The 27,939-nt window shown below is 37.3% G+C and overlaps 1 protein-coding gene and 1 long non-coding RNA gene across 9 annotated transcripts in view; one reads left to right on the top strand and one right to left on the bottom strand.

The window, feature by feature from the left end:
- The window catches only part of HTR1F (5-hydroxytryptamine receptor 1F), a 150,348-nt gene that overhangs the window by 4,570 nt on the left and 117,839 nt on the right, over positions 1-27,939 (top strand). For all 8 annotated transcript variants that reach the window (XR_011533814.1, XR_011533815.1, XR_011533812.1 and 5 more), the window contains exon 2: positions 27,624-27,747. The gene's annotated coding sequence lies outside the window, so the exon portion shown is untranslated. The remainder of the gene's footprint in view (positions 1-27,623; positions 27,748-27,939) is intronic.
- On the bottom strand, positions 162-27,628 carry LOC139079848 (uncharacterized). The gene is made up of 2 exons (XR_011533817.1): positions 21,473-27,628; positions 162-1,270 (listed from the first exon to the last, which is right to left on the bottom strand). It is a non-coding gene; the product is annotated as an uncharacterized lncRNA (long non-coding RNA).

Here is a 27,939-nt window from a genome sequence, read left to right as displayed (position 1 = left end):
TAACTCTTTCAAGAAATTTTCAAGAAAAGGATTAAAGGCAGCTGGAGCAGACCATGGAGATTTGTCTTTAAAATGGGGCTTATAATGTCAGAATTAGATCAATGAGAATGAACCAGACAGAAGGAAAAGTTGATCTGGAAAAAAAAGAAAAAAAGGACAACTATGGCAGCAAAATTCTTTAATAAGTGGAAGGGGATGGAGTTCCAGGTGCTAGTGAGGGAGGAAACTAGCATGACTGGGAAGAGAGGCAGTGCCCTTTCCTACAAACCCCCACATCTGGATCAGTCCTTTGGTCAGCTTTCTCATTCCCAAAGTTAGTTGCTACCTGGGACATTTGTAGGAACTATTCCAGTCGATGCTATTGTAAAATCTTAAGTCGAATGTCATTTGGACCCTCAATCTCTCCTCAAATCTCTCCTTACCATCGGGTGGCGTCCTCTCTAGTTCACCTTAGCAGCTGGAGCACAGCTTACCACTCTTCTCAAAACGAAGTCTCTGCCTTGGCCCTTCACTCTCAGGCTGATTCTTCTCTAGTGGAACTCAGAGACTCCCAGGAATGACGCTCCCTCACTGCTTCTAATCGCTGCATGTTTATCTGCTCAGCTGCTCTCCTTCCCTCCCATCCTATAGTCAAGCTGGCCTCCCTTACTGCCCTGGATCCCACTCCAATCTGAACCTTGCTTCAGAAACTTCTTTTCATCACTTGCAGTGTTGTCCTCTGTATTTAATGACTCCATCATTTAGGTGTATTTTTAAGATCATACCACCCCAATACATAAAACAAGCAAACAGAAAAGCCTCTCATGATCCTGAACACCCCTACATCTAGTCTCCCACTCACTCCTTTTCTCAGCTAGCTTCAAGAAAAAAATGAATTTTTACTTCTTGTCACCACCTCCTTCCCTCCATTAACTCCTCTCACTACAGTCTGGCTTCCACCCTCACCACCCCATAAACTTGCTCTGGCCGTGGGCACCACATTATTAAATTAGAGGCTAATGATGACGGAAACTCTAGCTCGCTGAATTATGTAGAAGGATTTGACAGGGCTAGCCGTTAATCTCTCGCGCCTTCTCTCTCCTGCCTTAGACTCAAAGTTACCCTCCTTCCTCTTGAAGAACGTCAGTGGCGGCACTCTCGTGGTCCACTTCCTACATCTTTGAATTTCTCCATTCATTTGGTGTTCCTCCTCCACTGTCCATTCTTAACTCTCTTCTCCATTCACTTCCATTTTTCTTATTCTCTCTTGATCAAAGATCCCTCTGAGAATCTAAAAACAAAAACAAACAACTATGGTATCTCTCCCCAGAAAAAAAAGCACATAGGTACAAATATATGCAGATCATTTTTGTCAACTAACAGACTCACTGAAGCCCATCCTTGGGAATTAGGAATCCTTCCTAGGCCTTGGTATAAAATAATTTCATTAGCTACTGTGTTTTCAGTTACCTCCAGATGAGATGATGAATCCTGGTTGTTCCAAACGTGAGGATGAATCTCAGTTCTAACACTGCCCATTAATGGTCTGCTTTTGTGGTAGCCAAGTCCCAACACCTACGACCTTCCTGACCTTTTCCATATATTCACAACATATTATTTCTTCTTTACGTAATTTCTCTTTAAGTTGAATCACATTTTAAAATATAAATAGATAAAAATAAAATTCTTATCACTGTTGTTAACAGAAAAATCAAAATTACTTCCACAAATAAGAGGCAATGATTTAAAAAGGAATATAGCAAAAAATAGTAAGGTTATAAAATTTTAATCAGATATTTATCGCCAGCTGAGAGCCTTGAGCCTGAGGCCGACTTTCCAGTGGCTTATAAGGGAGATAGCAAAAGCTGAAAACAAATTTTCACCAAACTGAAGCTCTCTCAAGGAGTTAATCCAAGGGGAAGAAAAATTGAAGAGGGAATGATACTACATGATACAGTGATATTTAGGGCCGTGACCTAATACAAGTCAGGTCATGTCGAATACCACCAGTGGGACTGAGTTGGGAAAATTCCCCTCTTCTGCATAGCCAGCCCAAACTTCCTCACTAAGCTGCAGACCCTGGTGATTGCCATATGGACCGATAAACGACCTCCAGGCCCAGTCGAAAGGTTCATAATTAAACTCATTTTCTTTTTCCCTTAAATGTTTAAGCCTCATATATTCCATATCCCATTAGAGAAACTCCCAAATTTCCTTTTAAGTTTTTCTCCATACCCGGCCAAATTCAGTTAGTCTACACTCGATGGTAGACTTTCCTGATCATCCATTAATTTACTTTAACACAATATACCTGGCCAGGACTCTTTTGAATACCTTCGACCCCATCTTCCTAGATCTAGCCTTGCCCCCATGAATCATTTTTCCCATACTGTCACCAAATTAATTTTAGAGATTTGTTCTGTCCCGTGCATAGTATCTTTCAGTGGCTCCCCACTTCCTTCTGGGAACAAGCCAAGCCATGTAGCTCACTCTTCCAGCCCTCCTTTATTTGGATTTCTGTCCAGCTTACTTGTTGCCACTCCACCTTGCCCCCCTGCCAGCTATGCTTCAGCCTTAGGGAACTACTGACCCTTCTCTGACACATGAGGTTTTCCTTCTGTTCTTCATTTGGTTCTGAATGTCCTTCCTTCCGCCTGACAAATTCTTAGTCACTTGTCAAAATTCAAATTTATTTGTTTTCCTTTCCAGACCCCTTCCTTAACCAGAAATGCACCCCTCCTGTACACTAATTATGAACCATTTGCAAGGGTCCATACTGCACTCTCTAGGCTGTTTGTATTTTATTTATCTACATGTGTCTTCTCTCCACTTGGACCACTGAGTCCTTCGAGGCAGGAATTGAGTCTTTCTCATCTCTTTTCCCCAGACTGAATGAGCACAGTGCTTGGCACAAAGGGCATCAAAGGGAAACTTGTCTGACTCTCATGCTGCCGGGGGTAGGTGTGCCTGTTGACAGGCCATGGCACCGAGCAGTCCACAAGCTTTTGGGTGAGAGTGATTTTCTATACATCATTTCAAAAACTTCTCTTTGTCTATTCAGCGGTGGCTCTCTGTATGGCATTTCACTCTTTCAAACTGTTTCATAAAATTAAAAGGCCAAAAATCCCTCAGAGAAGCTTTCTAATGTAATCTTCTATACCTACAATCTTGAAGACAAATGGCTATTTTTCTCATATACTAAAACCTCAAGGGAAGAAAATTATGTGACTTCACTCAATAACCCACTTTTGTGTTCAGCTACCTTCATTTTTTATAGAATATAAATTGGCATTGCTGTAGTCATTTCTGTTCCTTTTTGAAATGGACACTATGCGGTTACATTTTCCTTATATCAATCTTTCATCCATTTCAAAACAATGTCAACTAATATTAAACAAAAATATCTCAATTAAATCAAGAGTTGTTGATATTCATTTATCTTGTGCAAGTGTTTAACTTTCAACCTTATCCAAGATACAGAGGTCTTTGGCTCCAGTTCAACTTGAATTTTCTTCTCTTTTTGTGTTATTTCCCCATCTTGTAATTAGTATATATCAGTGTATTAATACGCTCATAGTGAGAATTATTGGAATAAATTCGTCTTTGAGATAGATGTTTTATATAAATAGAAACTGGTATATGCGTTAAAATAGTCAAGGTTATCTGCAAATACCTACCATCAAAAGCCCTAATTTTATAGTCATGATTTAGTCTTATAATAATTTGCTTTCTGAGGCATTTGTGATATTTTGAAAAGTAGATAAAGTATGATTTTGTTTTCTAATTACCATAGCAACAGGATTCCTTACTACTGCATTAATAGCTATGATAATTTCAGGAGAAGACTAATTTGGCTCATGCTTACAAGCAAGGGTGCTTTAGTTATGGTACAAGTAATAATGATGAGTTAGTCACATATTTTCATACCTTCTTATTAAGTAATGTTTGAAACAATGAGTTCCAGATTTGGCAAGTGGTCATTTCAACATTTTGTCTGCATCTCATCCAGTGCAGCCACTGCAACACAGCACTGATAACTCAAGTCATCTTTTAGCTCTTGTTTGGGATCGTGGAGCTGTGCTTGACAAAGCAAGGACCCTTCAGTCTTTATAATTCTTGTTGAAATAAAAGCAGTGGAGCTCTCTGACTTTACCTTTCATAACTAAAGTCTAGACTGCATGATTTGGAACCTTTCTGTTTTGAGAAAACGAGCCTGGATTTCAAATGCTCAAAGAACCATTTTCTCTCAAATTCATATGTGGATCTTTCTTTCCCCTCTTCTCTGATTAGGTTCAATCAGCCACCATTAGTCCAAGAACGTATCAGAAGAGAGGAACTAATATTCTTGCCATCATAGTCATAATTGTGAAAAGGGCTTTCAAATGAGTAGGACAAAATCCTGACACACTTCATTTTTGTCCTAAAGAAGTTTACCAAGATTTAGCTTAAATCTGTGCACATTTCCTTTGTGTGCTTCTCCTCCCAGAATACCCTCTCACTAAATGCAGATGGACCTTTCATTGAGCATCATTGCTACCTCAGAACCTAAGTGGAGAAAATCTGTCAAGAGTGTCGCACTTTTTAAAAAGTACATAAATGCACCACACCATTGTAAAATTGTAGATAGACAATAATTCTGCAGTGGCTGAAGAAGTTTACATTAAAACCACTGTCAAATGTTGGAACATTTGTTTTCTCAGAAAAACAGATAATTTGATGTAAGATACGAATATGTAGAATTCGTAGTGAAACTGGAGAGAAGTAAGTGCTTTCTGAATGAATAAATTTATGATTATCTGTAGCATACAAAAGTGGTGTTGTACTTCACTAAATGAAGAGTAGAAGGAATGCCTCTGCCGTGGATACAAACTAACTTGAGTAAGTGGAAAAATAATTGACAAAATTAGAACTGTACCTAATTCCATGAGCACAATCATAATGGCTTGAAAACAAACTGTTTGATAGTTTTTACAGTTGCATTCCAATATAGTATTGCCTTTTATCTTCACATCCAGACAGGAATGTTTATCCCCACTTTACAGAAGATGGAAGTGATCCCCAGAGCCTACATGGTTTCCTATAGCTCAGAAATGCAGGAAGTGAGGGGCGCAGATCCATGTTCGCCTGGGGTTCAGTCAGCTGCCAACTATAGGACATGTTGCCCTTTGACCCTAAAGAATTTGAGAAAAAAACTGCATCCTCCTCTGGATTCATTTTTAAGATGCATTTTGCCATTTTTATTGTTAAGTTTAAAGAAAAATGAATTGCAAACTTTACACTTTAAACTAAAAGGTATTTTCTTTCTTATTACTTGTTTTACAGATGCTTCTAATACACAAAATTGGGATTTTACTCTAATAACATTTTCTTCATTGTTAAAAATATGAATATATAAAACTATTTAAAGAATAAAATGAAAATCTCCATAATTCTATCACAACATTATCACAAGAATTATGTATTATATCTTAGTTTTTAACAAATTTTTGCTGAACTGATAGCCAAAATTATACATCTCAATTCTTGTTGATATCATATATTTTTCATTTGATTACCTGTAAGACAATATAATTTTTAATATTCCTATGGTTATTTGAATTTTTCCTTTTAGAATTTTCTGCATTGCTTTTCGGTTCTATTACTATAGACATGTTTATGTTTTTCCAAAGCTGTATCTGCCATATATTGCAAATTTCTCCCTTTGTTACTGTCTTTGAACTTGTTCCATGGTAATTATTAATGGCACATAAGTTTACATTTTATGTGATTCAACATTTCAATTTTTTTTCTTTGGTTTGCTTTTGGTTTCATGAAACCAGAAGTAAGTTTACAACTTTCCATTCCAAGATCAGTGGGATATTTGTTCCTATTTTCCAATTTTAATGGTCTTATTTATTATTTAGTTCTTTCATCAAGCTGTAATTCATTTTTAAATGTCATGTGTGACAAGTTACCATCTTGATCTTTTTTCTGAAGACTTAGCCTATTGCCTTAATGCCATGTCTTGAAAAGTCATTCCATCCCACTGGTATGAAATATTCAATTTATCATCCACAAGGTGCTTCTGTAGGCGGTGATCAGTTCTCTTTAATTGCTCTCTCTCTTAATTGTTGCAACAGACCGGCACTCCTTTTAGTTACTGTAAATTTTACAATATTTTATCAACTGTAGGGCAAGGGTTTTTTACAGCTCTTCCCCAAAATTTTGTTTATTCTTTTCTATTTCTTCCCCCTCAATGAGTATGGGTAATTGTGTCAGATATCAAAAACAAATTTTCCTTGTAGAATTTTCAGTAAAAATTAATGTGAAAGGACTGACTGGGTTTCCCATGGAGGAATGTATCTTTGAATTTATTTAGAACTTATTTTATGTTTGTCAATGAAGTTTTATAATTGACTTCTGGGTTCCACACATTTCTTATGTGGGTTTTTCCATGGTATTTCATATTATAGAATATTAATATGGACAATTATTTCTCATTACATCTACTTGTGGCTATAGCTAGTTCACAGAAGAGTCACATTTTTATTCATTTATCTTTATTTGATTTGCTAAATTCTTATTGATAAGAATTAACTTTTAGTTTATTCTCTTGGCTATTTAAAATAGACAATTACATATTCTGAATCTAAAAATCTTGTTTCATATTTTAAGAAAACAATAGTATATAACTGTATTTATAGAGCTATTGCACTAGAATTACTGTATAGCATTCTCAATAGTGCAAACTAAATAATGTACTATTGAATTCTAGTGTTCCTCTTTGATTCAAAAGTTGTTTCAGGGGCCAGCCTGGTGGCGCAGGTGTAAAGTTCGCACATTCCGCTTCTCGGTGGCCCGGGGTTCGCCGGTTCGGATCCCGGGTGCGGACATGGCACCGCTTAGCACGCCATGCTGTGGTAGGCATCCCACGTATAAAGTAGAGGAAAATGGGCATGGATGTTAGCTCACGGCCGGTCTTCCTCAGCAAATAGAGAAGGACTGGCAGTAGTTAGCTCAGGGCTAATCTTCCTCAAAAACAAAAAGTTAATTCGAAGAAGCTATTATAAATGACAAGATTTGGGGGTTTCGTGTTTAAATATTTTTAGTTGATGTTTATTTTTAGTATATTGTGGCCAGAAAAAGTGGCCAGCACAATTCCTATTTGACATGCTTAAGTAAGGTTTTATTTTTGGTTTACATATGTTTAATTTGTGTAAAATGCCAGCGCACACTTGAAAAGCAATGAATCACGTGCTGTGTATAACACTAAAATTCAACATTATATCCACAACTTCTATATTCTTATGTTGTTTTATATGATTGATATATTAGAGAGATCCATTCAAGTCTCTGTCTACAATTGTATTTGTCTGTATCCCATTGGATATCCAACTGAGGATTATTTGTATATTGTGGTGCTTGATTTGGGGGCACTTAAAGATGTATAATCATCTGGTTTTTCTATGTGAAATTTATTTTATCTTTTCTTCATTGAATTCATCTTGCCTAATATTAGCCTTATTATCCTTCCTTTCTTTAGGTTTGCCTAAAGTTTGTTGGCTTGAGTCATTTTATATTTGGATTTTTCTTACAAGCAAAATATTAGGTTTTGTTCTTACCTGATCTGGGTATTTTTCCCTTTTAATAGATGAACTCACCTTGTTTTTTAAATTAACTACTATAAATATCAGGTTCCATTTTACCTGGACGGAACAATTTTCAGTGTTTTCTTGTCTTTTCTTTCCATTTTGTCACTTCTTTTCTATTTTCTCCTTGTCTTTGGCATTGATTAGTAATTTATTCTTTTGGAGAAAAATGCGTGTTTATTCAATTTGGGATTATAGGCAAATGGAGTTTATATGGATTCTGTAAGAAACTGGTATAGGCCATTGTTTGAATTCCTTATCATTTCCCAGACCCTGTACACTGATAGGAAATGGAGGGAATGCAGAGTTCCCAAAGAAACTTCTTTCATCAAGGTGTCATCATTCCCTCTTTTGATGTTACTGTCCTTGCCACAATAAACTTCAGCAGTGCAGTTCCGTACTTTGCCAGACCACACAATCCTGGATGTTGGCGTGCCTCCCAGGGCTGCAAGCAGACAACAAGCTTAGGAACACCTTCCATTCCTGCCCAGACTGTCTCTTACTGCCCTTCCTTTGCCCATTCGTTTAGAGTGTGGCAGGTCGAGTCAGCGGGATCATCTTTACTTACTCCCAGCTATACAGCTTTATTGAAGGAGGTAAAATTGAAAATTGTTATATTCCCATCCTCTATGTGTTTCCTCAAACTGGTTTACACTTTTAAGCAGAAACTCCTGAAATTTTGGCCAATAAGATGTCAGATATTACTAGTTTCTAACAATAGCTCAGTTGTTTCCTTTATTGGTTTATAAATTATTTCAATAGAACTCAAGTGGGTGATGAACTGTGTGCAGTCTTATAAAGAAATTCCTTGAGTTGTGGCTTTTGACCTAGTTTACATATCATGTGAACAAGGATAAATAGAAACTTTGCACAGGAGATATTAATTTTAAGAAGCACTTAGCCAGAAGTGTAGTTTAGAAAGGCTCCTCGCTTTATACTTCTTAGATTCTCACTTAGGAAATATTTTAAATTACGTATGAACCCTGATCACAAAATGGAATTATCCAATACTCTGGCTCATTGGCTTCTCTAAATGATTACCCATAAATCTTCCCTGGCAGTTAAGTTATTTTCAGAGCATTCAATAGAGTTCTGTTGTGAAAAGAAGCATTCCTACAGACAAGCACTCAAACTACTTGAATGTGATAGCTCTTGGCATGACTACACATTGAAATTGCAATTTTAAAAAAGAGGCAAGGAAGGTCCATGAGTAATTAAGGGGAAAAAGGGAAATTGGTGTGTTTTATTTTGTAATAGTGGGAAGTCTTTGAAACATAAAGGGCACAACAATGATATTTCAAATGTCAACAGGTGAACATCTAGCTCTGAAAGATTTATGATAGCAAAGGAAAGATAGTAATGTTAAAATTATAAAAAGGTGCTTTTAAAGATTCTGTATGAAAGTGTTTTGAGTAGTAGTGTTCTGGTGAATGTTTAACAACCAGCTGGAGGAGGGAGAGCAAGAGCCCTGATTTGTAGCATTTGCCAGTTTTCATGGTGTAAATACTCCTGGCATGAACAATTTCAAATATGAAGGTGAAGTCACTGAACTTATAGTTGGGAAGAAACGTGCCCAATGACTCTCATGAGCCAATGGGAGCCAACTCCAGTGTCCCACTGGTATAATCTTTATAACATTTTAAAAAATGGTTACCAGCCTATGTAAGATCTAACTCATAAAGGTAAAGGATATCTTGTGCCTGGTAGTGTGTGTTTTCACACTTTAAGTAGTGAATGAGGCAATGTGGTACAATTCAGAGTGACTGAGACCATAGGATCAGATATTCGTGGGTTTGAATCCAAGCACCATCACTTAGTGTGTGATTTTGGCAAAATTACCTAATTTATCTAAGGCTTAATATATTCATCAGTAAAATTCTGAATGATGAAAGCTATCTCATGGACATCTTTGATGATTAAAAAACACAACAGATAATGTAGTTGGCATATAAATAGATAATAAATAATAACTCTTTCCTTCCATCTGTATTACTCAATTTCTTCTTCCTGTCTTTACTCATCTGAAAGTAGTAAAATGAGGTCATAATTGATGTAGTGTAATTAGTAAGGAGATGATCAGGCCTCTAGTATTGACACACTTACGTAACTACCTGAAAATTATCCCCGTATAGGAGGGAGAGTTCTTGAGAAATGCAGACACCAGGGAGAATTCGGGAAGAATTACCTACATTTGTTGTTCTTTCTATCTTTGAAGTGTCAAAATAAAATAAGCACAAAATTTTGAAGACGCTTTGGGGCAATGGCACATGGATAACATTCATAACTCGATTTTGTCACTTATCATTTTGCAGTCTCTATGGAAAAAGAAGGAAGGAATGTGGAAGGGGTATTGAGTGGGCTAGCCCAAAAAATACAATTGTGGAAAAGGTAGAAAAAATGTGTCATGACAATTCATAGAAAAAAATAACTTTTGGCTATAATAAACAGGGAAGATTTAAAAGCCTGACATTTAAAGTGATATGTGCGGGATTTTGATGGATGAAGACAGTCAGATTTAGAACATTTTGGGTGAGTCAAAAAAAAATGAGCTGAGACAGAAGTAGATGAGATTAATTTTCTAAATTAAAAAGTAATTAAAGTAATATATTCCAAGTGCAAAATAAACCTAGGGTAAATTAAGCATATATATTACAAAAGTAGGTTAGTACCATATTACCAAATGAGAGTTTGATTTCCTATTTAATTAACACATTTAAAGATGCATATGCTATACTAGCTGCTTTATATATCTTTCTGTTTAATTCCCAAAAACACTAAAAATAAAGCATCATCTCATTTTATAGAAAAAGAACTGCAGCCCAGTTATACAACTTATCACCAGAGAGACACTGACAGTTTTCGACCAGGGAGGTAACACAATGGGAAGTGTAAATTCCTACAGTTATCTCATAATCACTAATTGAAATTCTTAACTTACTCTATGCCGAAGGTGAAGTCAGAAGCTGTTGATTCCTACAGATGTGGAAGGGTTGTTCTTCATGTAGCAGATGATAACGTCTTAGTAGCTTTTCTTATGAAAGCAGGAGTGACCTCTCTAGCATTCACTTACCCCCTTCCCTCTTTGCAACAGATCGGTGAAGGTGCTTTTCCTCTTTCTGTTATATAAAACAAAAGTTAGGGGCTGGCCTGGTGGTGCAGCGTTAAGTGCGCACGTTCCACTTGGGCGGCCTGGGGTTCACCAGTTCAGATCCCGAGTGCAGACATGGCACCGCTTGTCAAGTCATGCTGTGGCAGGCATCCCACATATAAAGTAGAGGAAGATGGGCACGGATGTTAGCTCAGGGCCAGTCTTCCTCAGCAAAAAGAGGAGAACTGGTGGCAGATGTTAGCTCAGGGCTAATCTTCCTCAAAAAGAAAAAGTTACATTGGTGATTATTTCAGACTTTTTATCCAGGCTTTCATTGAGGAATGAGTTAACCCATCTACTCTCATATAATGCATGAGTTTGGATTAATTTTTCAGAGAACTGAGCCTTGAGGAAATTTGAAACATGACAGGAAAATATTGATTATGGAAAGGACAACTTTTGCAAGCATATGATTCTAGTTGAGAGGAAGGACTTAGTAGAATGGCCATGGAGATATCATTCTCCTGTAATTATTCTTACTGAAATCACCAGTGACCTCCAAGTTGATAACTCCAAAAACAGTCTTCAACCCTCATCTTCTCTTATCACTTGGCAGAGTTTGATTATAACTTACAGAAACTACTACTCCTTTTTTTTTTTTTGAGAAATATTAGCCCTGAGCTAACTACTGCCAATCCCCCTCTTTTCTCTGAGGAAGCCTGGCCCTGAGTTAACATCCGTGCCCATCTTCCTCTACTTTATACGTGGGATGCCTACCACAGCATGGCTTTTACCAAGCAGTGCCATGTCTGCACCCGGGATCCAAACCGGTAAACCCTGGGCCGCCGAGAAGCGGAATGTGCAAACTTATCTGCTGCGCCACTGGGCTGGCCCCTACTCCTCCTTTTTTTAAACCACTTTATTGAAGTATGATGGATATGCAAAAAACTGTACCTATTTAATATATGCAACTTAGTAAGTTTGGAGATAAGTATATATCTGTGAAACCATCACCACAATCTATGCCATAAACACATCCATCACTTCCAAGAGTTGTCTCTTGCCCCATTTATTTATTATTTTTTTGTGATAAGAACACTTAACACAAAAGATGTACACTTTTAGCAAATTTTTGAGAGTGCAATATGGTATTATTAAATATAGGCGCTATGTTGTACAATAGATCTCTAGGCCTTATTCATCTCACATGACTGACACTTTGTACTCTTTGACTAACACCTCCCCATTTCCCCCTTCCACTCGCCCCTAGCAGTCACCATGCTACTCTCTGCTTCTATGCATTTGTTTTAGACTCTTCATATGAGTGATCATGTAGTATTTGTCTTTTTGTGACTGGTGTATTTCAGTTAAGATAGTATCCTCCAGGTCCTCCATGTTGTCACAAATGGCAGCATTTCCTTCTTTTTAATGGTGAATAATACTCTATTATGTGTATATGTCACATATTCTTTATCCATTCATCTGTTGATTGGACATTTGGGCTGTTTCTTTATCTTGGTTATTGTGAATAATGCTGCAATGAACATAGGAGTGCAGAGATCATTCTGAGATGAGGATTTTAATTCCTTTAGGTATAGACCCAGAAATGAGTTTGCTGGATCATATGGTAGTTCTATCTTTAATTTTCTGAGGAATCCTCACATTGCTTTCCATAGCGTCTGCAACAATTTACAGTCCCATCAACCTTGTGAGTGTTTTCTTCACATCCTCTCCAGCATTTGTTATCTCTCATCTGTTTGATAATAGCCATCTTAACAGATATGAGGTGGTATCATTGTGGTTTTGATTTGCATTTCTCTGATGAATAGCAATGTTGAGCACTTTTTCATACACCTGTTGGCCATTTGTATGCCTTCTTTGGAGAAACATCTATTCAGTTCCATTTTTAGATCAAGTTATTTGGGGGTTTTGTGCTGTTTAGTTGTAGGAGTTCCCTATACATTTTGGATATTAACTCTTTATCAAATATATGGCTTGCAAATATTTCCTCCCATCCCATAGACTGTCTTTTCATTCTGTTTATTACTTCCTTTGCTGTGCAGAAGCTTTGTAGCTTGACATAGTCCCACTTGTCTGTTTTTGCTTTTGTTGCCTGTGATTTTGGTGTCATGTCCAAGAAATCATTGCCAATCCCAATGTCAAGAAGATTTTACCCTATGTTTTCTTCTAGAAGTTTTGCAGTTTCAGGTCTTATCTTTAAGTCTTTAATCCATCTTTAGTTAATTTTTTGTGTAGTGTAAGATAAGGGTCCAATTTCATTCTTTTGCATGTAGATATCCAGTTTTCCCAATACCATTTATTGAAGAGACTACCCTTTCCCCATTGTGCATTCTCGGCACCTTTATCAAAGATCAGTTGACAATATACATGTTGGATTTATTTCTGGGGTCTCTATTCTGTCCCATTGGTCAGTATGTTTGTTTTTATGCTAGTATCATACTGTTTTAATTACTGTAGCTTTGCAATATATTTTGAACTCAGGAAGTGTAATGCCTCCAGTTTTGTTCTTCTTGCACAAAATTGCTTTGCCCATTTAGGATCTTTTGTGGTTCCATAGGAATTTTCAAAGTGTTTTCCCTATTTCTGTAAAAAATGCCATTGGGATTTTGATAGGGATTGCATTGAATCTGTAGATTGCTTGGGCAGCATGAGCATTTTGACAATATTAAGTCTCCAATCCGTGAGCACTAAATGTCTTTCCAGGTATTTGTGTCTGCTTTAATTTTCTTTATCAGTGTTTTATAGTTTTTCAGACTACAGGTCTTTCACCTCGTTGGCTAAGTTTATTCATAAGTGTTTTGTTCTTTTTGATACTATTATCAATGGGATTGTTTTCTTAATTTCCTTTCCAGATAGTACATTGTTGGTATAGAGAAACACATCTGATTTTGGATGTTGATTTTGTATTCTGCAACTTTACTGAATTCATTTTTCAGTTCCACCAGGTTTTCTTTTCTTTTTTTTTGGAGTCTTTAAGGTTTTCTACATATAAGATCATGTCATCTGCAAACTGATAGTTTTACTTCCTCCTTTCTGATTTGGATGGCTTTTATTTCCTTTTCTTGCCTAATGTCTCTGGCTGGGACTCCCAGGACTATATTGAACAGAAGTGGCAAGAGCGAGTGTCCTTGTTTCTTCCAGATCTTTGAGGAAATCTTTCAGTTTTTCACCACTGAGTATGATGTTAGCTGTGGGCTTTTCATATATGGCCTTTATGGTGTTGAGGTAAGTCCCTCTGTTCCTAACTTCTTGAGAATTTTTACCAGGAAAGGGTGTCAATCTTGTGAAATGCTTTTTCTGTATCTATTGAGATGACTCTGTGACCTTTACTCTTCATTCTGCGAATGTAGTATCTAACATTAAGTGATTTGCCTATGTTGAAGCTTCTTGTATCCCAGGGATAAACCCCACTTGGTCATGGTGTATGATCCTTTTAATGTGCTGTTATCAATTTACATTTAAAGTAATTGTTGATAGAGAAGGACTCACTATTGCCATTTTGTTAATTGTTTTCTGTCTGTTTTGTAATTCTTTTGTTCCTCTCTTGCTGTTGTCCTTTGGGTTGTGATGAAGCTTTTTGGAGTGATAACTTTGATTCTTTTCTGCATATCATTTTTATATCTACTGTAGTTTTTTTCTTTATGGTTACCATGAGGCTTGCATAAAACTTCTTATAATTGTAACAGTCTATTGTAGGCTGATAACAATCTAACTTCAATCACATACAAAAATTCTACACGTTCACTCCCCCATTTTAGGTTATTGATGTCAGAATTTACTTCTTTTTGTGTTGTGTATCTGTAAGCAAATTTTTGTGGTTATAGTCATTTTTAACACTTTTGTCTTCAGAGACTACTTCTTTCTTTTTAGGAATACTACGGTTAATCAACCTTTAATTTTTTGAATGTTTTAATTGAATTCACAATAGTTTACATCATTGTGAAATTTCAGTTGTACCTTATTTCTTGTCTGTTACTACATAAGTGTTCCCCTTCACCCCCTGTACCCACCCCTCACTCCCTTCCTCTGGTAACCACTGAACAAATATTTTCTTTGTCCATGTGTTTGTTTATATTATATGAGTGAAATCATATGGTGTTTGTCTTTCTCAGTATGGCTTATTTTGCTTAGCACAATACCCTCCAGATCCATCCATGTTGTTGTAAATGGAATGATTTCATCTGTTTTAGGGTTGAGTAGTATTCCATTGTATATATATACCACATCTTCTTTATCCAATCATCGGTTGATGGGCACTTGGATTGTTTCCATGTCTTGGCTATTGTGAATAATGCTGTAATAAACATAGGGGTGCATATATTACTTTGGATTGTTGATTTCAAGTTGTTTGGGTAGATACCCAGTAGTGGGATAGCTGGGTCATATAGTATTTCTATTTTTAGTTTTTTGAGGAATGTCCATACTTGTTTCCATAGTGGCTGCAATAGTTTGCATTCCAACGAGCAGTGTATGAGTGTTCCCTTTTCTCCACATCCTCTCCAACACTTGTTGTTTTTTGTCTTAGTAATTATAGTCATTCTAATGGGTGTAAAGTGATATCTCAGTGTAGTTTTGATTTTCATTTCCCTGATGATTAGTGATGTTGAGCATTGTTTCACGTGTCTGTTAGCCACCTGTATATCTTCCTTGGAAAAATGTCTGTTCATATCCTCTGCCCATTTTTTGATTGGGTTGTTTGTGGGGGCTTTTTGTTGTGAGTTGTATGAGTTCTGTATATGCTTTGAAGATCAACTCCTTGTCTGATAAATGATTTGCAAATATTTTCTCCCAGTTTCTGGGTTGTCTTCCCATTTTGTTCATGGTTCCTTTGCTTTGAAGAAGCTTTTTAGTCTGATGTAGTCCCATTTGTTAACTTTTTCTTTTGTTTCCCTTACCTGAGTAGACACAGTATTCGAAAAGATGTGGCTAAGACCGATGTCAAAAACTATACTGCCTATATTTTCTTCTAGGATTTTTATGGTTTCAGGTCTTACATTCAAATCTGTAATACATTTAGAGTTAATTTTTGTGTATGGTGCAAGATAGTGGTCTTCCTTCATTCTTTTGCATGTAGCTGTCCAGTTTTCCCCATAGCATTTATTGAAGAGACTTTCCTTTCTTCATTGTATGTTCTTGGCTCCTTTGTCAAAGATTAACTGTCAATAGATGTGTGGTTTTATTTCTGGGCTCCTGATTCTGATACATTGATCTGTTTGTCTGTTTTTTGTGCCAGTACCACGCTGTTTAGATTATTATAGCTTTGTAGGATGTTTTGAAGTCAGGGATTGTGATCCTCCAGCTTTGTTCTTTTTTCTCAGGATTGCTTTGGCTATTCAGGGTCTTTTGTTGCTCCATATAAATTTTTGGATTCTTTGTTCTATTTCTGTGAATGATGTCTTTGGGATTTTGATTGGGATTGCATTGAATCTGTAGATTGCTGTAGGTAGTATGGGACATTTTAATTACATTTTATTCTTCCAACCCATGAACATGGAATATCTTTCCATTTTTTTATGTCTTCTTCAACTTCTTTCAATAATATCTTACAGTTTTCAGTGTACAGGTCTTTCAACACTTTGGTTAAGTTTATTCCTAGGTATTTTATTCTTTATGTTGCTATTGGAAATGGGATTGTATTCTTGATTTCTTTTTCTACTAGTTAATTGGTAGTGTATAGGAATGCAACTGATCATTTTAAATTGATTCTATACCCTGTAGTTGTTGATTATTTCTAATAGTTTTCTGGTGGATTCTGTAGAGTTTTCTATATGTAGAAACATATCTTCAAATACTGAAAGTTTCATTTCCTCCTTTCGAATTTGGATTCCTTTTATTTCTTTTTCTTGCCTAATTGCTCTGGCCAATACCTCCATTACTATGTTGAATAGGAGTGATGAGAGTGGGCGCCCTTTTCTTGTTACTGTTCTCCGAGGGATAGCTTTTAGTTTTTCCCCATTGAGTATGATGTTGGCTATTGGTTTGTCATATACAACGTTTAGTATGTTGAGGTGCTTTCCTTCAATACCCATTTTATTGAGAGTTTTTTTTTTTTTTTATCATAAATGGATGTTGGAGCTTGTCAAATGCTTTCTCTGCATCTATTGAGATGATCACGTGATTCTTATTCCTCATTTTGTTAATGTGGTGTATCACATTGATTGATTTGTGGATGTTGAACCATCCCTGAGTCCTTGGAATAAATTCCACTTGATCGTGGTGTACGATTCTTTTAATGTCTTGCTGTATTGGTTTGCCAATATTTTGTCAAGGATTTTTGCTTCTGAGTTCATCAGTGATATTGACCTAGAGTTTTCCTTCTTCATGTTGTCCTTGTTTGGTTTTGGTATCAGGGTAATGTTGGCCTCATAGAATGAATTAGGAAGTGTTCCATCTTCTTCACTTTTTCAGAGTAGTTTGAGAAGGATAGGTACTGAATCTTTGAATGTTTGGTAGAATTCTCCAGAGAAGCCATCTGGACCTGGACCTTTGTTTTTTGAGAGGTTTTTGATTACTGTTTAAATCTCTGTACTTGTGATTGGTCTATTCAAATTCTTTATTTTCTCTTGATTCAGTTTTGGGAGGTTGTATGAGTCCAGGAGTTCATCCATTTCTTCTAGGTTATTGGGCCGGCCCAGTGTCACAGTGGTTAAGTCTGCACATTCCACGTCGGCAGCCAGGGGTTTGCCAGTTGAGATCCCAGGTTCAGACCTAGCACTGCTTGTCAAGCCATGCTGTGGCAGGCATCCCACATATAAAGTAGAGGAAGATAGGCATGGATGTTAGCTCAGGACGATCTTCCTCAGTAAAAAAAGAGGAGGATTGATGGCAGATGTTAGCTTAGGGCTAATCTTCCTAAAAAAAAAAAGAAAATTCATTCTTCTAGGTTATCTAATTTCTGGGCATATAGTTTTTCATAGTATTCTATTATAATCCTGTGTTTTTCTGCTGTATCTGATGTAATTTCTTCTCTTTCATTTCTAATTTTATTTGTTTGAGCCTTCTCTCTTTTTTTCTTGTGAGTCTGGCTAAGGGTTTGTCAATTTTGTTTATCTTCTCAAAGAACCAGCTCTTAGTTTCATTAATCCTTTCTACTGTTTTTTTAGTCTCTATTTCATTTATTTCTTCTCTAATTTTTATTATTCTTTCCTGCTGACTTTGGGCTTTGTTCTTCTTTTTCTAGCTTTGTTATGTGCATTTTAAGATTATTTATTTCAGGTTTTTCTTGGTGGTTTGGCTGATCCTGTATTGCTATGAATTTCCCTCTTATGACCATTTTGCTGCATCCCATAAGAGTTGGTATGTTCTATTTTCAGTTTTGTTTGTCTCCAGGTATTTTTTAATTTCCCCTTTGATTTCTTCAATGATCCAATTGTTGTTCAATAGCATATTGTTTAGTCTCCACATATTTCTGACTGTCCCAGTTTTGTTCTTGTGGTTGATTTCTAGCTTCACAGCATTGTGGTCAGAGAAGATGTTTGGGATGATTTCAACCTTCTTATATTTATTGAGGCTTGCCTAGTTACCCAACGTATTACCTATCTTTGAGAATGTTCCATGGGCACTTTAGAAGAAAGTATGTTCTGCTGTTTTTGGATTGAATGCTCCATTAAGTCCATCTGGTCAAGTGTTTCATTTAAATCTACTCTGTCTTTGTTGACTTTTTGTCTGGGTCATCTGTCCATTGATGTGTGTGGGATGTTGAGGTTCCCCACTATTATTATGTTGCTGTTAATTTCTCCCTTTAGGTCTGTTAATAATTGCTTTATGTACTTTGGTGCCCCTGTGTTAGGTGCATATATGTTAATAAGTGTTATTTCCTCTTGGTGGAATGTCCCCTTTATCATTATATACGGCCCCTCTTTGCCTCTCATTGTCTTTTTAATTTGAAGTCTGCTTTGTCTGATATAATTATGGCAACACCTGCTTTCTTTTCTTGGACATTAGCTTGGAGTATTGTCTTCCATCCCTTCACTCTGAGCCTATGTTTGTCTTTGGAGCTGAGGTCTGAGGTGCGTTTCCTGGGGGCGGCATATTTTTGGGTCTTATTTTTTAATCCATCCAGCTACACTGTGTCTTTTCATTGGAGAATTCAATCCATTTACATTTAGAGTGATTACTGTTATATGAGGGCTTAATGCTGCCATGTTACCTCTTGTTTTCTGGTTGTTCTATGTTTCCACTGTTTCTCTTGCTTTGTATTTCTAACTGCCATTTCATTTTGGTGGTTTTCTGAGGTGGATTTCTCAGTTTTCTCTCCTTTTGTGAATTATAGTTCTGCTCTGATTTTTTGTTTAGTGGTTACCATGGGGATTGTATGGAAGATATTAGAGATGAGATAGACCGTTTCCTCTTAGCCTCTTATCTCCGTTAACCTAAGCAGATTCCTTCCCTTTCCTCTCCCCTTCTGAGTAATTACTGTTACAAATTGTTCTGATTTTAATCTTGTGAGTTTGTGGCTAAGTTGAAGTGTTTATCATTACTTTGCATGCTTTCTTTCCCTTTCTCTTTTAAGTTGTAATTGAGTCCTTGTCTCTCTGTTCTGGTAGAAAGCTTCAGGTTCCTGATCATGTCTGCCTATTTATCTTCTTGCTCAGAGCTTTGTAGATCTTTGGCTTTTTGTTGCTTGTGTGAGAGCATCTTTAATTATTTCTTGTATGGGAGGTCAGTGGCAATAAACTCCCTCAGCTTTTGTTTATCTGGGAAAGCTTTTATTTCTCCATTGTATCTGAAGGAAAGTTTCACTGGATAGAGTATTCTGGGCTGAAAGTTTTTGTCTTTCAGTATTTTGAATATATCATTCTATTCTCTTCTAGCCTGTAGGGTTTCTGCTGAGAAATCCACCGAAAGCCTCAAAGGGTTTCTTTTGTAGGTCATTTTCTTTTGCCTTGCTGCTCCTAATATTTTTCCCTATCATTAACTTTTGCTATTTTTACTATTATATGCCTTGGAGAAGGTCTTTTAGCATTGATAAAGTAGAGCATTCAATTAGCTTCATCTATCTGTAAATCTGACACCATCCCCAGGTTTGGTAAGTTCTCAGAAATTATTTCTTTGAACAAGCTCTCTGCTCCTTTCTCCCTCTCTTCTCGCTCTGGAATACCTATAATCCTTATGTTGCTTTTCATAATTGAGTTGGATATTTCTTGAAGAATCTGGGTTTTTTTAAATCTTAGTTCTGTCGTCTCCTCCTCCTGCAGAATTTCTACATATTTGTCCTCTAGAAGACTAATTCTTTCCTCCATAAGATCTGTTTTATTTCTTAATGATTCCAGATTATTTTTTATTTCATTAATTCTGTTTTTCATATCCAGAATTTCTGCTTCATTTTTTTTGTAGTTTCAATCTCTTTGGTGAAGAGATTCATTTTATTGCTGAGCTTCTTGAATTGTCTATCTGGGTTTTCTTGTAAGTCATTGAATTTCCTTATGACAGCTATTTTGAATTCTCTGTCATTTAGATCATAAATTTCTACGTCTTCAATGTTGGTTTCTGGAGAATTGTCATTTTCCTTCTGGTCTGAATTGTTGCTGCAGTTTCTCATGGTGTTTGATGAACTACTCTTTTGTCGGGGCATCTGTGGTATTCTTAAGACGTCGATTCCTCCTGTTAACTCTAGGAGCAAGCAGGGGCAGCATTTCTGGGACCACCCCATCTGCTGGAAGCTGCAGGGTATTATGGGTGCTGGCCCCAGGCTGGGGTGCATTCAGGCACTTGTGTGGGCTGTCCTTAGTGGGCGAGGCTTCCTTGCTGGGCTAGGGCCACTCTTTGGCACCTCAGGGGCACTCTGAGCTCCCCCTTCCTGCCAGAAAGTGATCAACAGTGGGCTAAAAGCTACTGCACCTCTTCCCACAGCCACCCAGGACACATTCCCTCTTTGGGGGCTCAGTGGCACCATGAACACTCATGCACGGGCCTGGGGAATGTTTGCCCTAGCACGTAGATCTGTTGCTGTCTCTGTTTACGGTCCACAGGGAAGCTGTGCTGCGCAGGCAGGGCTTCCTTGCTGGGAAGTGAGCTAGGTCTGCTCCTTGGTGGCACAGGGGCATGGTGGGCTCCCTCTCCTTGCCAGGAAAGTGAACCGGAGTGGGCTCAAAACTACCATACCTCTTCCCACAGCTGTCCAGGACACGTTCCCTCTTTGGGGGCTCAGCAGCACTATAAGCACTTGCATGCGCACCTGGGGAGCATTTGCCCCAGTGCGTAGATCTGCTGTGGTCTCTGTTTACAGTCTTTATGATGTGCAGGGCCACTATGCTTTGTGGGTGGGGCTCCCTCACTGGGACCTAAGCTAGAGCTGCTCCATGGTGGCCCAGGGGCATGGAGAGCTCCTCGTCCCCACCAGGAAAGTGAACGCTACTGGGCTTAAGGGTGCTGCACCTCTTCTCACAGCTGCCCAGGACGCGTTCCCTCTTTGGAGGCTCAGGAGCACTATGACTGCTTGTGCACAGGGCCGGAAAGTCTATCCCCTAGCACACAGATCTACTGCAGTCTCTGTTTACAGTCTGCAGGGCTGCTGTGCTTGGTGGGCAGGGCTTCCCTGCTAGGACCCAAGCTAGGGCTGCTCCTTGGTAGCACAGGAGTGCAGTGGGCTCCCCCTCCCCACCAGGAGAACAAACATGAGTGCAGGCTAAGGGTTACTGCTGCCTCCTCCTATGGTCACCCTGGCATATGTTCCCACTTTCAGGGCATTTGCATCAGGTTGGAAAGTGTTCTTGTGCGTGCACAGGGCTACCAGGGGAGATCAGAGTGTACTCACCTATCTCCGCCACTTCCCAGGGGGCCAGTCCATCCACTCTCAGATGTATAGCTGCATGTGTCTCTCTCTCAGGTATCCTTTTGTGCTATGTGGGCTTCCTCCATTGGTCAATGAATGTCCATTTAGTTGTAGTTCAAAAGGGAGAGAGACAAAGAGAACAGTTCACTCCACCATGTTGCTGACATTAATCCCAGAAACTACTTCTTAAAACTCTCTCTTTAGTTTCTACATCAAAACTCTCCTGATTTTTCTTTTTAACTATTTATTTCTATATTTTTCATAATTTGTTAGTTTGTTTGATTTTGTTTTGGTGGGACTTGGGGGTTGATGGAGTGTGGTGAAAGCAAGGCTTAGAAGAGTGATAGAATCAAGTGCTTTTAACCTGGTGTAAAGATGCTTCACAGTCTGGCCTTATCTATATTTTCAACGTCATCTCTAAACCAGATTAGCTCACCATTCTGGATTTTTCAACTGAGAACCACTTAGCAATCACATCCTCAACAGAATACGCCTAGAGTCTCTCTAGAAATTGTGATTCAATTTATCAGCCTCTCACAGCTCTTATTTGTATATATTTACAGTTGAACTCGTTGCATTTACATATAGTTCATGTATAAAAATATCTCTGCCACCACCCTCACTATACCATGAACTTCTGAAGGGCAAGGAACACATCTTTAATCATTGTGTACCCAGTGACTAGTGACTAAAATAAGGTTTAAAAATATCAACAAATTCATATTTAGTAAGCAATGAAAGCTTGATGAAGTAATCCTCTCTAGGCCTCTTATTAGTAGTGTCATCTTGGTCAAGTCTCAAACATCTTTATGTCTTTGTTTGTTGAGCTGCGAGAAATGTATAATAATTCTTGGCCTCCTTAAAAATCTCACAAGTCTTGTTGTTATCAAAATAAGAAAATGCATTACAGAAATACTTAATAAATATAAAGTATTATGTGTACAAAGTAGACCAACTTGAATGTTATGAGACCATAGTTTTTCTGATCTTCCAAATAACCACCTACATGCATGCAGGTGTGTGTGTGTGCACACAGACACACACACACAAATGAAATTACATGCTACCCAATTTCTTATCATTACTAATTCTTATATTTCCCAATGTGTAGAAAAAATATCAGCTGTGCTGAATTGGTAGCCCTACAAATGAATGCCATCAAGGGGGAGGTATTAACTTCATTCAACAGAGCTTTTTGAATCATCTTAGTCTACGTCATTATTGTTCTCTTAGACTTTAAGTTCCCAAAAGATGATAAGTGCATCTCTATGTAGTACATAATATATCATTATACACAAATAGTCAATAAAGAGGCATTTTTAGGGGGTCAGCCCAGTCACGTAGTGGTTAAGTTTGTGCGCTCCACTTCAGTGGCCCTGGGTTTGTGGATTCAGATCCCAGGCACAGACGTACACACTGCTCATCAAGCCATGCTGTGGAGGCATGTCACATACAAAAAATAATAAAAGAGGCATTTTTGATAGTGATAATGATTTTTTAATGTTTGTAAACAGGATTAGAAGCAATAAATACACAATAAGAAAAGTTAGGCAATGGTTCTTACTGTCCACATTGCAAAATTCCTACACAGATTGTTATGCATTTTAGCTGGCAAAACATGATTTATGAGTCCTTGAAACTGTACCAGTTGGGAATGATACACTTGGATTTCTGGGAGTTCTGGCATTTCATTATTGTTCTGTATATGAACTAAGCAACACTTTTGGCATCCTGCAAACTGTTAAATTTTGCAAATGAGATCACAGCTAGAATGTGTCTTGACTTCTGATTCCAGCAATATTTCAGATGCCTTTACTCCAAGTGACTTACAGGAAGTTTACATTTAAAAAGTTAAAGAAGACAAATGGTAAGATTACCAAGGTGTTTTAAATATACGTCAAGGTTATCATCATTCCTTGGTTTTGCAGATGCTGCCTCGGTACTATTGCTCTCGTTGCTGATGAAGCCATGCTATATAAAGTACACCTCTGTCAGACTCAGGAGGGTTAGTAGAAAGATATTCTTTGAGAGAAATGGAATCGACAAGTACAGATTCTGTGGAAACTGATAACCTTCAGAAATTGCATTCTACTTTCGTAGAATCCCAAGGAGACACCACTATCAGGAAGGAAAACAAGAGTTCTTGTGATTTGTTCTTGGTTGCTCTAAAGAAGTACACAAATGCAGTGTAACTCTGTAAATTCTGCACTTATTTATTTTCTCATGTCTGAAGAGCTCTCAACAGAGAAACCTCAGCTCAGATGTAAAGCAGCCATCTGAATGAATCAGAGAACCTGAAAAGAGCTGCACTAAATACATACATAACCACAAAAATCTTCAGTTTTTTTTTCATTATTGACAGTATTGATACCAATTGACATGCAGACCAGAGAGTTTGTGAGAGGAACTTCCATGTACAAGGCAATGGGGCTGATAGAAGGGTGACAGTGAAGAGTCAAACCCACTGTTGAGAATAGCAAGGCTACATGTTTCCGGTGTGTCAAGGGAAAATCTAGAAGATACTTGTATTTGAGCCATCCTGCCAGCACCCTGCCATGAAGCCTGCTCATGGAGCGAGTCAACTCCAGAAGCAAAAGATGTAGAGAGCAGGAGGAATGGTGGGAGATGATGGCTCAGACCTAAATGTCATCCTGGGCTTCCGCTTGATCTACAGGAGACAGATACCCTGTCATGCCAAATGCGGGGCTTGTAAGCTCCTCCACTGCCGCCCCTCTTTCAGCACCCCATTCCCCACCGCCCTATCTCTGCCTCTCTCTATTTATGGTTTCCCTTGTTTATGTGTCACACAGACATACCATTAAGTCTACAGGCTAAACCAATATCCAGTAGGAAAGAAGCCTAGAGTGCATATTTAAGGAGGCATTTACTCTCAGGGCTGTGCAAGTACCTCCTTCAGTTCTGCACTCCAGAAAGCTTACTTGCCTCACCCTAGACCCAGGTGTGAGGGGAGGGTATAACAGGGTGTCTTAGTTCAGGCTGCTATAACAAAAATGCCATAGACTGGGTGGTTTATAAACAATAGAAATTTATTTCATGCAGTTTGCAGGCTGAGAAGTCTGAGATCAAAGTGCTGGCAGATTCAGTGTCTGGTGAGAGCCACTTCCAAGTTCATAGATAGCCATCTTCTGTCTGTGTCCTCACAGGGTGAAAGAGGAGAGGGAGCTCTCTGGGGTCTTTTTTATAAGGGCACTAATCCCATTTGTGAGGGGTCTACCTTCACGACCTATCACCTCCCAAAGGCCCCACCTCCAAATATTATCACTTTTGGAATTAGGTTTCAATATAATGAATTTGGGGGGACGTAAACATTCGGTCTATAGCACGGGGTAACCTTGGAATCCTCTCCGTCAGCTCTGCAGGAATTTGCCTCAGTAACTAGAACCTTTTTGGTAGACTTTTAAACTTACATATTGGGTTCTTCTTGCCTCCTGTCTTCAGCTTTAGCTGAAATTCAAGGAAACAGAAAAAATATTCTTCAACATCCTGTTACATGTAGAACAACAGAGAATTTTCTTCCAGTTTTTCACTGTTATAAACAATTCAATGAATTGTCTCTTGTGCATATTACTTCATTTAAATTATTTCTGCATGATAGATATCCAGCAACAGGATTACTAGTCAAATGATATGGACATGTTTGGGATGAAAGAATTTTACCAATTGTCACGGTAAATTTGTACGGTTGTGTTCATTTCTCCACAACCTGACACACATATAAATATTTTAATTGCTAATCCAGTTTGCACAAGATGGTAAGATTTTTCTTCTTAAGTCTTGAATATTTTTATATATTTGTGTCAATTATTTAATTTTTTGACTTTTATAGGGCAGTTTTATTTTTCATCTAGTTTGTGAGTTTGGATCTTCTAAATTCATGGAAGAAGGCTAGGATAATTTTTGTAAACTACCTCATGTTAATTAGATTCTTCCTGTTTAATTTTTCTCTTGCCTTTTTTTTTCTTTGAGATCATCATTATAATGCTATTCCTTTTCAAAATACCTTCTGCTTTTAGTTTTCCACGTTTATATTTATGCTGAGATGTGGCAAAGATATATAAAGAAATAAAATTGGGAAATATGGTCATTTATTAATTTAAAAACTTTATAGTTGACCAGTATCTCCATCATGCCAGCATATAAGATTATAAAATTTTAATGTATATAGTAATAAAATAACATTAACTAATATCAAGCCAAACCTTTTTTATATTTTATAAATTCCCCAAAGTGAGATTCAATATTAATCAGTATTTCAAACAAAATTCATGCTTAATATTGACAAATACAGACTCGACCAAAATGAGGAAAAAATTAAATATGGAATGTGAACAGTTTAACTCTTCAACTTATTGAGATTGTTTTCAAGGCTATTGCACTGATATATAATTTCAATTTTTAACTTTAATATTCTGCTTTTTTTACATTTCTACGTGAATATTTACATTTCTTTTTGAGCAGTAGAAATACTTTAACCCAACTTTGAAAGGTAGTAATAATGAGCAAGTCTAAATCCTAAAATCTGATAGAAAAAAGTGAAAGAAATAGGCAAGAGTAAATATTTAAATAACTCTAGTCCACTAGAATTACAAGCCATTTTAACATGATTTATGCTCAAATGCAGAGAGTAGGAGCTGTTGTTTACTGCCAACATCTCTAAGATGTTGAGAAATATGTGATAGGATGGTCATATATCATCAAAGATGCAATTACATGCTTGGAAATATACTAACGTTGTTTTAGAATATTTACTTAATGCTTCATAAAGTAATTAATCATATTTTTGCATTTTTTTAATTCAAAAGGTAAATTCTAAGCAATAAATTTGGGAGTTAATATTGGTACACTTGGTTAAAGTCAATCTCATAAATTTGTTATTATTAATATTACTAGTTTTCTACCTTAATGCAAAGGGAATGAGCCAAAATAAAGTGGCTAAGATTTACGGTTCAACCAGCAGTATTTATGTTTTGTAAAGTTTTTCATGACTATTTGAATATTAACTCAGGTAAAGCAAGTTTTAAATTTATCTTGAAGGATACTAAATATGACTAAACCAGAAGTCAGTATAAGCATTCTAGAACATGTCAAATAAACAGTTAGTTTTCAGTTGAGGGTAATGTGCATTGATTTCCTAACTAACTGATTCAGAGAAGTAATAATAGTATCACCAATGAGTAAACCAATCCTCAGGTAATATTTAACATTTCCTATCAATAGTGCTTTTTCAACATTTTATTCAGGCTTAAAGATATTGAATGATGTATGCTTTTGGTGCACAGAGATTGTTTAAATTAAATTCTATGAAAAATTTTACTTTGGATTTTATATCCACGTTTTCTGCATTATGTTCTTTTATTGAAAGCTACTGTAAAGAATTCCAGGAACTCATAATAAGTTATGTTTATGTAATCTTTATACTTTCCCAAGTACTTCCAAGTACATTATCTCTTTTTATCTTATCAACTCTATGATATAGAACAGGCCAATGTTATGGGTTCCTTTTTTTCATGAGAAATTGATGACAGACTATATAGCCAGTGACCTTATGGCATTCTACCCTTAATCCCACAAAGCATGGAATGTAGTACGCCATTAGCTTATTCTAGATTAAAATGTTAGCGAGTTGATGTCCCACACCTGGTAGAAATAGAGTCTTCCCAGAACCCCTTAAATCCTGAAATATTCATCATTGCCTTTCTGTTATTGATAACACTAGTCCTGCTCCCCATTGTAGAACAGATAGATGAACAAGTCAATGAAACCACTGTCCCAAGTGTTGTAATTCAGTTTACGTCCAGTTCTCTATTTGATCTTTAATCAAATGTCTGATAGATATTGATAAATATTAATTACAAAAAGAACTAGCCAAATGTCCACATTTAGTATGCAGTTCATAACGCAGCGATTACAATTTATCTTCACACACACACAAGTCTTTTTCTTTTCTTTGACTTCTAAACCTGTTGTTTCACTTTAAAAAGTGGCTATTGGTGGGGGAGGGAGGAAGGGCTCCAGTTTCATCAGGACACCAGAGCCGGGGTATCATATGGCTGGAAAAATTTCAGGAGAATAGAAAAGAAATAATTTGTTTCATTCTTTTTTTCTCTTTTAGGGAGGCACTAAGAAGAGAGAGTGAGATTATTGGACTGTGAGCTTTTCCTTAACTTCTCACAAGAGCAGGAGCATGAGGAGGTGGAGTGGTGATGAAAACCAATAAGCCAGTCTATCACAACATGGTGAGCATTCTCAGATTTAAATGATGGAGAAAAATAAGTTGAGAATTAGGGTTAAAACGAAAAGACAATGTGGTAAATCAGGAACGGAGAGCAGAAGTGACACTGAGGGGACAAAAGTCAGTATGAGAACAGTTTCCAGGAAAGGCCACCACCATTGGTTGATTGGGTGACTAATGGCCAGTAGTGTTTAAA

Source organism: Equus przewalskii, chromosome 27 (genome assembly GCF_037783145.1).
Source record: "Equus przewalskii isolate Varuska chromosome 27, EquPr2, whole genome shotgun sequence".
NCBI classification, from domain to species: Eukaryota; Metazoa; Chordata; class Mammalia; order Perissodactyla; family Equidae; genus Equus; species Equus przewalskii.
The sequence above is the reverse complement of the archived record's forward strand: the minus strand, read 5'-3'. Positions and strand labels throughout refer to the sequence as shown.